Source organism: Heterocephalus glaber, unplaced genomic scaffold (genome assembly GCF_053883595.1).
Source record: "Heterocephalus glaber isolate CG9 unplaced genomic scaffold, H.glaber_assembly_v1.0 deba00001463, whole genome shotgun sequence".
NCBI classification, from domain to species: domain Eukaryota; kingdom Metazoa; phylum Chordata; class Mammalia; order Rodentia; family Bathyergidae; genus Heterocephalus; species Heterocephalus glaber.
In genome coordinates this window covers 6,298,867-6,306,805 of record NW_028258310.1, presented here as the reverse complement: position 1 = coordinate 6,306,805, position 7,939 = coordinate 6,298,867, and the positions used below count along the sequence as shown (strand labels likewise).

The 7,939-nt window shown below is 38.4% G+C and overlaps 1 non-coding gene across 1 annotated transcript; it reads left to right on the top strand.

The window, feature by feature from the left end:
* The first annotated feature begins 330 nt into the window (after positions 1-330).
* On the top strand, positions 331-437 carry LOC147826646 (U6 spliceosomal RNA). Its single transcript, XR_015438869.1, has one exon. It is a non-coding gene; the product is annotated as a U6 spliceosomal RNA (small nuclear RNA).
* Positions 438-7,939: the final 7,502 nt, after the last annotated feature.

The window sequence follows — 7,939 nt, the reverse complement described above, 5'->3', positions numbered from 1 at the left end:
TCCTCCACCATTCTTTTTTCCTCCTCTTCCTCTTTTTCCTTCTCCTTCCCATCTTCTTCTCCTTTTCCTTCTTCCTTGCAATGCTGAGGATGAGACCCCAGGCCTAATCTATGCTAGCCACTGAGCTACAACCCTAGCCTTATTTTTTTTTATATTTCCTCTTAGTTATGTGCTCTTTGGCAAATATCAAATTGTGCCTTTATTTGGTTGACAAAGTTAGTGGTGTATTAGGGCAATCTGATCTAAACCATTATATAGTTTAAAACAAACATTCCTCCAGGTTGCCACAAGAAATGTATAGGTATATCTCTAATAAAAATGTTGTAGACTGTATTTGTTTTGGCAGCACATATACTAAAATTGGAATGATACAGAGAAGATTAGCATGGCCCCTGTACAAGGATGACACACAAATTGGTGAAGTGTTCCATATTTTTCAGAACAAAGTTCTACAAGCAGTGAGAGAAAAGAAACAAATCACATATAAAGGAAAGCCCATCAGAATCAGAGAAGACATCTCAACACAAACCATCAAGGCAAGAAGAGCTTGGAGTGACATATTCCAAGCCCTAAAAGAAAACAGCCTCCAACTCAGATTGATGTACCCTGCAAAACTATTTTTCAAAATGGATGGAGAAATAAGATACTTTCATGACAAAGAGCACCTTAGGAACTTCTTGAATAGCAAATCAGCACTCCAAAGAATTTTACACAATATCCTAGGAACAGACATTGAGGATCACAGCCCTAGGAAGCAAAGCAGAATGAACCCATCTGGCATGACAAGAAATTACATGTAAAGGGGGAGAACGCAACAAAAAGAAAAAGTCATGGCAATGACAAGTCAATACGTTTCAGTTATAACCATCAATGTTAATGGTCTCAATTCACCAATCAAAAGAAATAAACTGGCAGAATGGGTCAAGAAGCAAAATCCAACAATATGCTGCATACAAGAAACACACTTCATTCAAAAGGAAACTCATAGACTGAAAGTTAAAGGGTGGAAAACAATAATCCATGCAATGGGAACCTGAAAAAAAGCAGGAGTAGCTATCCTCTTGGCAGATCAAGTAGATTTCAAACCAACACTGATTAAGAGAGATGAAGAAGGACACTACATCCTTGTAAAGGGAAGAATCCAAGAGGAAGAGATGACAATCATGAATATCTATGAAACAAACAGTAGGGTGCCCAACTATATAAAACAAATACTAGTGGACATGAAAAGTCATATATGCACAAATATAATTGTCGTGGGGGACCTCAACATTCCACTGTCACAAATAGATAGATCAACTAGACAGAAAATAAGTAATGAAATACTAGAACTCAATCAAACTCTTGAACAAATGAACTGAACAGATGTTTACAGAGTCTTCTACCCCACAAAATCAGAATACACATTCTTCTCAGCTGCACATGGGTCATTCTCCAAAGTAGACTACATACTCACACATAGAACATGTTTAAGTAAGTACAAAGTAATTGTAGTTATCCCCTGTATATTATCAGACCGTAGTGCATTGAAATGGGAGATCCATAGCAAAAGAAATTCAAAAAATTTCATAAACACGTGCAAATTGAAGAACACACTTCTGAATAACCAATGGGTCACAGAGGAAATGAAAGAAGAAATCAGACAGTTCCTTCAATTAAATGACAATGACAATACAACATATCAGAATCTATGGGACACAATGAAACCAGTCTTACGAGGGAAATTCATAGCAGTGAATACACATGTTAGGAAAACAGAACGAGCCCAATTAAACAACCTGATGCTGAACCTCTAGCTTCTAGAAAAAGAAGAGCAGGACAACCCCAAAGCTCATACAAAGAAGGAAATTATAAAGATCAGAGGAGAAATCAATGCAATGGAGACTAAGAGAATGATACAAAGAAATCAATGAAACCAAGAGTTGGTTCTTCGAAAGAATAAACAAAATTGACAAACCCTTAGCCAACCTTATCAGAAAAAGGAAAGAAAAGACCCAAATCCATGCAATTAGGAATGAAAAGGGTGAAATTACAATAGACCCAGCAGAAATCCAGAGGATCATCAATACCTACTGCCAGAATCTATACGCCAATAAGATGGAAAACACAGAAGAAATGGACAGATTCCTAGATAATGTATGAAGTGCCAAAGTTGAATGAAGAAGACCTAAAAATTTTAAACAACCCAGTGTCAACTAATGAAATTGAAAATGTAATTAAAAACTTATCAACTAAGAAAAACCTGGGCCCTGATGGCTTCACTGTTGAATTCTACAAGACATTTAGAGAGGAACTGCTGCCACTACTGTTTAAATTCTTCAATGAAATTGAAAGGGAAGCAATACTCCCAAATTCATTCCTGGAAGCAAGCATCACCTTCATCCCCAAAGCAGAGAAACACCCAACTGAAAAAGAGAACTATAGACCAATGTCACTAATGAACATAGATGCAAAAATCCTTACTAAGATACCAACAAATAGAATGCAGAAGATTATCAAGAAGATCATACACCCTGATCAAGTGGGATTCATCCCAGGGATGCAGGGATGGTTCAATATATGAAAATCAATCAATGTAATACACTATATCAACAGAGCCAAGGACAAAAACCATATGATTATCTCCATAGATGCAGAAAAAGCATTTGACAAAATCCAACATGCATTTTTGATAAAAACCCTACAAAAAATTGGAATAGAGGGTCTCTACCTCAAACTGATAAAAGCCATCTATGAAAAACCAACAGCCAATATCATACTAAATGGTCAAAAACTGAAATCCTTCACACTAAAATCAGGAACAAGACAAGGATATCCACTATCATCACTCTTGTTCAAAATAGTTCTGGAAACATTAGCCATGGCAATTAGACAAGAGAAAGAAATAAAAGGAATAAAGATAGGTAAGGAAGAAGTCAAATTGTCATTATTTGCAGACGACATGATACTCTATATAGAAGACCCCAACCCCATGAACTCCACCAAAAGTCTTCTAGGCTTAATAACCAAATTCAGTCAAGTAGCTTGTTACAAGGTCAACACACAAAAATCAATAGCTTTCCTCTACACCAATGACAGACTCACTGAGAGAGAAATAGGGCAAAGAATTCCTTTCACAATAGCATCCAAAAAACTGAAATACCTAGGAATCAACCTAATGAAAGAAATCAAAGACTTCTTCTCTGAAAACTATGGCACTCTGAAAAGAGAAATTGAAGATGATATCAGAAAATGGACAGACATCCCCTGCTCCTGGATAGGAAGGATTAATATAGTGAAAATGGTGATACTTCCAAAACTGCTATATAGATTTAATGCAATTCCAATTGAGATCCCAGCAGCATACTTCACAGACCTTGAGAAAACAATCCAAAAATTCATTTGGAACAAGAAGAGACCCAGAATAGCAAAAGCAATTCTAGGTAACAGAGACATGGCAGGGGTTATCACAATCCCCAACCTGCAATTCTACTACAAAGCTACTGTGATAAAAACTGTACTGGCAAAGAAATAGAACTGAGGACCAGTGGAGCAGACTAGAAGATGCAGAAACAACACCAGACACATTCAGCCATCTCATGTTCAATAAAGGAGCCAAACACCCTTACTGGAGGAAATATAGCCTCTTTAATAAATGGTGCTGGAAAAATTGGGTTTCATCTTCCCAAAGATTAAAACTAGACCTATATCTCTCACCATGCACTAAACTAAAATCAAAATGGATTAAAGATCTAAATATCAAAATAGAAACTCTGAACCAGTTGGAACAGAGGTTAGGTACAACTCTTGAAGACACTGGTGTAGGAACAGATTTTATGAAGAAAACCTGAGTTGCCTGTGAACTAGCACAAACAATCAACAAGTGGGATCTCTTCTCATTAAAAAGCTTCTGCACAGCAAGAGAAACCACCTGCAGTGTGAAGAGATGATCCACAGTGTGGGAAAATATCTTCACCTGCTCTTCCTCATACAAAGGTCTACTATCTCAAATCTATAAAGAACTTAAAAAGATCAGCCCTCCCAAATTTAAAGACCCAATCTGAAAATGGGCCTCTGAAATGAATAGACATTTCTCAGACAAAGAAGTAGAAATAGCAAATAAATACATGAAAAAATGTTCAACATCACTGGTCATTCGAGAGATGCAAATAAAAACAACACTGAGATTCCACCTCACTCCAGAAAGAATGGCTGCTATCATGAAATCAACCAATAACAAATATTGGTGGGGCTGTGTGGAAAGAGGAACCCTGCTCCACTGCTGGTGGGAGTGTAGACTGGTGCAAGCACTGTGGAAATCAGCATGGAGATACCTCAAAGAACTAGGACTGGAAGTCTCATTTGACCCCACTATTCCACTGCTGGGGATCTTCCCCAAAGAATTAAAAGAATCATACCACAGTGATATATGTGCACCCATGTTCATAGTGGCACAGTTTGTGATAGCTAAAACTTGGAAACAGCCCAAATGCCCCTCAACTGGAGACTGGATAAAGAAAATGTGTTTTTTTAATAAAATGGAGTACTACTCAGCCACAAAAAATGAGCAATTAGAGACATTTATAGCTAAGTGGGTGCACATTGATGTGATACTCCTAAGTGACATAAACAGGACACACATGTATAAATGCTGAATAGTTTCTCTGGTGTGAGAAACTGAAAGTGTAAATAAGGACTAAAATGTATAATAGTTAATATGAAATAGGATGAAAAGGGGCAAAGGGGAAGGAAGTGAGAGGGCTAGGGGAAAGGATAGAAGGGAATGGGATTAATATGAGAAAATGGAAAAATAGGAACAAAATCTTTGTAAATTGGGAGGACTGGAGGGGTTGAAGGAAGGGCTGGGCAAGGGTGAAAAATAAGAACCAAGAGAGATTATGTAAAGGTGCAAATTTCCAATGATGAATGTCATTATATTGTATACCTAAAATGTACCAGTGATTAGAATGAATAATTGATAATGCAACATAAGAAGAAAAGGTCCAAAGTGGTAGGGGTAGTGGGTGGGGCAGGGGAAAGGAAAGAAGAGAAAGGAAAAGTGATAAGAAATGGAAAAAATGGAAATAAAGTCTTTGTAAATAGGGAAGGGTGGAGGGGGTGAAGGGAGGGATAGGAATGAGGAAAAAATAAGAACCAAGATGCATTATGTAAAGGTACAATTCCCAATGAGAAATGTAATTGTGTTGTATACCTACAATGTACCAATAAAAGAATTTAACATCAAAAAAAGTTAGACTACATGTTTATCACTCATACTGGCCAGAAATAAATTCTGTGCCTTCAAACAGATGGCTCCCATTTGTTCAGAAGAATCTCGTTCTGTGCTTTCTTTGTAAATTTGGATTGTTGAACTCATGCCCTTCCCCAAAGTGTCCATTCTTTCCTCCAAATATATATATATGACCATTGTAGTTAATCTCTAACCTCAACCTCCTATCAAACAATTAGTCACTTAATAAAATACAGAGAGGTTCCTGGGAGCTGCAGAGAGAGTACTTCTCTTCTTCCACTTGGTCTACCAGAGGTTCTATCAGGGACAGGTGCACCAGTGCTGAGAGCTGGCTGACAATTATTGGTGACCCCAAAGTCTCCAGTCAGCTGATCCTGACAAACAAATGCCCTTCTGCTGATATTTAGCAAAGGAGTGCTCAAGCCTGCTCTGCAAATATCCTGGAAGGAACCATCTTCCTTCTTGGCTCTCATCTGTAATATTTAAAGGCATTTCCAAACAGTACACACTCCGGTGATCACAGCAAACTCCAATCTCAAGCTCTAATTCCCACCTGCCTTTTCTGATATTTAGCTGGTGCTTGCCTTTTCATCCAACCTCTCTGGATACAGAAGCCAAGAGCTTAAAAAAAATAAAATTCCTAAGCGATGGTCAGAAGGAAGGGAACACCATTTCCTGATGATAATGCTATAATCCGAAAATTGGTTTTACAAACAAAAGAGGGAGGAGGACCTTGACATCATTGAGTTCCCATAGCTGGTGTAGCTAGAAAATACTGGACACCAACCAAAAGTTTCAGAATGGACCTTCTTACCTTTTGTTAATTAGAAAACAAATATATTTCCAGATCTATCCTAAAGGAGATGCAGAGACATGCAGTAGGAAAATGATAGGGAAAAAAAGTGGTATTTTGTACATTTTCCTGATAAAATAATGAATGGCTCTCTTCTCCACTTTTATGAGATTTAACTAAAGCAGATTATAGAGGCCAGTGAGTGGTACATTTCATCTTCTTTCTAGAAAGCTTTCCCTCTTCTTTTATCTGATAACATTCACTGTCCCTTGCCTTCTGGCACAATGCCCAGTTGAGGTCCATGATAATATTTCACTGCCTTGGCCACAACAATTGATCCAAAGGGTAAGCATGCGTTACAAGTGAGGTCAATCAAATTCCTTCTCTGAGATTTATGGGCAGACTAAGAAAGCAGCTCTGTTCCCTGGAAGTGGGTATGAATTAAGGCTCTTTGGCTGTCAGTACAATAAGCCAATGCTGACAACCTTAAGGGGAGAAAATAAGAATTTATGGGGAGGATGTAAGGTAGCTTTCAGTATCAAAGAAAAACTTCAATTAAAGGAAAAACTCATAAACTCAGCCTTTAGGGAAATAGGTACCAAAACCTAATACATGATTTCCTTAGGGGCCTGGGGCTAACCTCAGGCTATATCAACTGTGCTCTTTTCTGTCTTCCCTAGGTTAGCTCAAAGTTCAAATTTCTAGGAAAAAACCAAGCGTGGTTGGCTCTGCTAGTCACAAGCCTTCTCCTGGGCAGAGGGGAAACAGACCTTGGGGCCCACAAGACTGCAGGGATGGAAGGAGGGCTTTTCCCCAAAGGCAAATCATGCTTTGCTGCTGAAAGGCAAGGAGAGTGGCTCTGCACAGGCAGAAACAACAGATAACCACTGTATGTGTGAGCCAGGGCAGCTAGGGACCTCTTCCTACACTGTGCCTGTGATCGCCCAGAAGAAGCCAAAAGACCAAGAGGAATCAAGTGAGCAGTTGGAAATCCTGTACCTCAGCCTCCTTCCCAGCCTCAACAGCTAATAAATTTCTTTCTGTTTAAACTGGTTTCATTTTGGTTTCTGTCACTCCCAAGCAACAAAGTTCTAATAAATGATTAGTTTTACTTCAGTGCTTTTCAGGCCTAAAGGTCTCTGAAATGTCCTTTTGAAAACTAGAACTGCCTTAAAATTGTGCCTCATGAATGAATTAAACCGCAATGTCTAGCTGGAAGAAGCAACATTTCTTGGTATTTTCTGTGCTAGAAATCCCTGCACTTCAGGGACTCCTGGAGCAGATGGTTTAAGCCTCAAGAGAAATTCTGACATCAATGAAAAGGCTTTGGCTTGGGGCATAGTGGATCTATTTCAGAAAAAGATTCTCCATGGATAAAGGAAGAGACAACCTGATAGGAAATCTCTGAATATGACCTATATATTAAAAGATAAATAAAAGTTAACTCTGTGAAGCAAAAATTAAAACTCCTTAGGAACTTGTATTTAGAAAGTTCACCTTGAAGTTTTCAGGCGTGTGCTTTTTCCTTTTCCCTGTAGTTAGTTGCTGCTGATTATTGGTCTACATGTAAATTATTCCACCTGGGACTAGTGTCTATATCTAAGGATTCAGTAATAGTACTTTAAAAGATTTTTCTGCAAATGGTAGGATAATGATTTCTGTGGGGAGAGACATTTTCACCTTTTGTTGCCTTAAAGTCTTGTCATTTTTTGCCTCAGTAATGACACCCTTGGCACTAATAGGGGTACAGGCTTCCCTTTTGTGCTTTTGACTAAATATCAGTCTGAGTAGTCTGATGATGTGAGTAGTGAGCAGCACTGTTTGACAAAATTCCAGCAGTTGAAATAGTGAGATTCCAGGGCTGTCCTTGCTATTTTCTTAGGGAGCACTAGGTAGAAAGGTGAAATAAATATCTG